The sequence below is a fragment of the Heliconius melpomene genome, chromosome 18 (assembly GCF_056956725.1).
Source record: "Heliconius melpomene rosina isolate 202511_hmr_F chromosome 18, ASM5695672v1, whole genome shotgun sequence".
NCBI classification, from domain to species: Eukaryota; Metazoa; Arthropoda; class Insecta; order Lepidoptera; family Nymphalidae; genus Heliconius; species Heliconius melpomene.
Window position 1 is genome coordinate 7,563,291 of NC_140406.1, and position 2,407 is coordinate 7,565,697.

Consider the following 2,407-nt stretch of genomic DNA (forward strand, 5'->3'; position numbering starts at 1 on the left):
GTCTTAAAATAAATTACTCTACGTAATAAACATTTGTTTTGACGTTTACGTAATACCATAATTATTATTTGAAATGGTTCAACACCAAATGATATAAATTTAAGCAAATATATTAAGTAAATATATACAAATTAAATAAAATTTAAAAAGAAAATCCACAAATCGGTAACATATATGTGTATCACAGAAAAAAAAGATTACATTCTTATAATTTTGAGGCCCGTTGTGGCGCAGTGACGCAAGCACGCGACTATAAACACGACAGGTTCTGGGTTCGATTCCTGCTCGAAGAAAGGAAATATTTAATATTTTCATTATGTCACTCTGGAACGAGGCAAAAGTAATTTTATAATATCAAAAAAATATACGAAATATCTTCTTTTTTATAAAAATTAATTGCTGAAGCAAGTTTGCTGAGAGCAGCTGTACCGATTTCGCAATTTTTTTTATAATATTCCTTGAAGTACGAGGATGGTTCTAACGGAGAGAAAAATTTAAAAAATTACCAGAAAAGGTCCAAAAAACATGACTTTTCTATATTCCCATACAAAAGATTCCTATTAATATATACTTAAAAGTCAATTTGGACTTTAATACCCTACTATAAAGTTTAAATGTTAGTAGCTGGATTCCTGGAAGGCAAAACAATTGAGTGACGTTAGTATCGTATAAATATTATAGCCCAAGAACCCAGAGCTGCCAGACCGGCGTCATTTTAGCAAAGGTGAAATTTTGAGGACTATTAGTCTTACACGTAGTTAAGACAGTATGCTTACTCACTAACTTGAAAATGGGATCCTTTCAGAGGTAGAGAAAAATAACGGTATATCTCTTTCTGGAAAAATGATAAGGCCATCGGATTGATCTGCTTGCTTAGGGTCTGGGGCTAGAGGGGTCTTGAAATAGTCCGTAAATAATATATTTAAAATTTTAGATTTACTTTAATGTAATTTGCCTCAATTTTAAAGTCCACGTGAAGTGAAATGTGAAATATACATTTTTTACTTTAAAACATATATAAAAATTCTCTTCCTTACTTAAGGGAGCTTTCAATTGACACTTCCAAGTGAAAGACCTGTAAGCTCATGTGTAACTCTAAGAAAGCTTGAGTGCCCTATATTTAATACATCTTTCTATGAAAAATCCTTCTCAGTTCAAGCAGTGCGCTTATGGAACTCACTACCTAACTCTATACTGTCGGGCAATCCATTTCTAAATACTATTAAAATCAAATTAAAACAACATTTCTTAATATCAATTAGAATCTTTAGTAGTCGATTTGTCTTTTTTTTATTATTTTTTTTTTTCTGTTTCAACTCTTATATGTCATTTTATATATTTACTAGCGACCCTCTTGCGGCTTCGCCCGCTTTAACTACTGGATTATTCATATAATGTATGTTTGCAAAGCACTTAAGATAATGTGAAAATTAATTAAACCCTAATGCAACCCGCATTTTCGTAGTTTCAATAAGGATTTTCCAATTGTTTTACACAGCAAGGATTTTTTAGTAGGTACCATAATTTTATATCTGTGATACTAATCTTTTCAAGTACTTATTAAAATATATTTAAATTACTATTTTTAGATAGTTAAATGACATTAAATAATACATTCAACTCGAATTATCCAATACGTGCAAAACGCATCTAAATTTTGGTTGCTATAAAGGCAGACGGGTTTTTTTTTTCGAGCTTGTGGTTAATGCTGAAGAGGGTATTCTGTCCCTGATGAAAAGCAAGCACTACGTGGCTGCCTGTGACGAAAATTAAATAGAATGCATCGGCCGGGAATTGAACCCGAGCTGCCCGCGTGGAAGGCGAGCATTCTACCACTGAACCACCGATGCGTGTAAGGCAGGCGGGCGCGGCGGACTCGCTTGTATAAGCATAACGTCGCGAGGCGCGTTTCGCAGCAAGGATTTTTTGATATTGTAAGAACTTCTAAAGTACTTATTAAAATGAAAAACAGAAAAGACAGTTTTGATCTACATTAAATGGCCAACGTAACTAATATACTTATTTATATGCTGAGAGTAAGGGATAAGTGAAACTTGACTCGATACAGTTGATGTGTGATCGGCGTGATGTGTCAATAATTAAATGCGTTTTTCTCTAAAACTATTCGCAATTTCGAAATAGTTTAAAAAGCAAATTTTATCTTCGTTTAACGTAGAAATTTAATATAGTATTTTAAAGGATAAGGATTAATACCATTATGGAGAAATATCCCTCACAATAAAAAATATATTGAAATTACTATTTTTAGACAGAAATATGATCACTACACGTTATTATTAAAAGATACGAATATGCCATCGCGGACTTTTTTGTAGATCTTATTAAGAGGAACAATACTCCAGTACATTTTTTTCATGTAGTATTTACCATTAAAGCAGCGCATGCG

General features: G+C 32.4%; 1 non-coding gene across 1 annotated transcript; it reads right to left on the minus strand.

The window, feature by feature from the left end:
• Positions 1 to 1,779: 1,779 nt before the first annotated feature.
• On the minus strand, positions 1,780 to 1,850 carry TRNAG-UCC (transfer RNA glycine (anticodon UCC)). Its single transcript has one exon. It is a non-coding gene; the product is annotated as a tRNA-Gly (tRNA).
• Between the last annotated feature and the right edge of the window lie 557 nt (positions 1,851 to 2,407).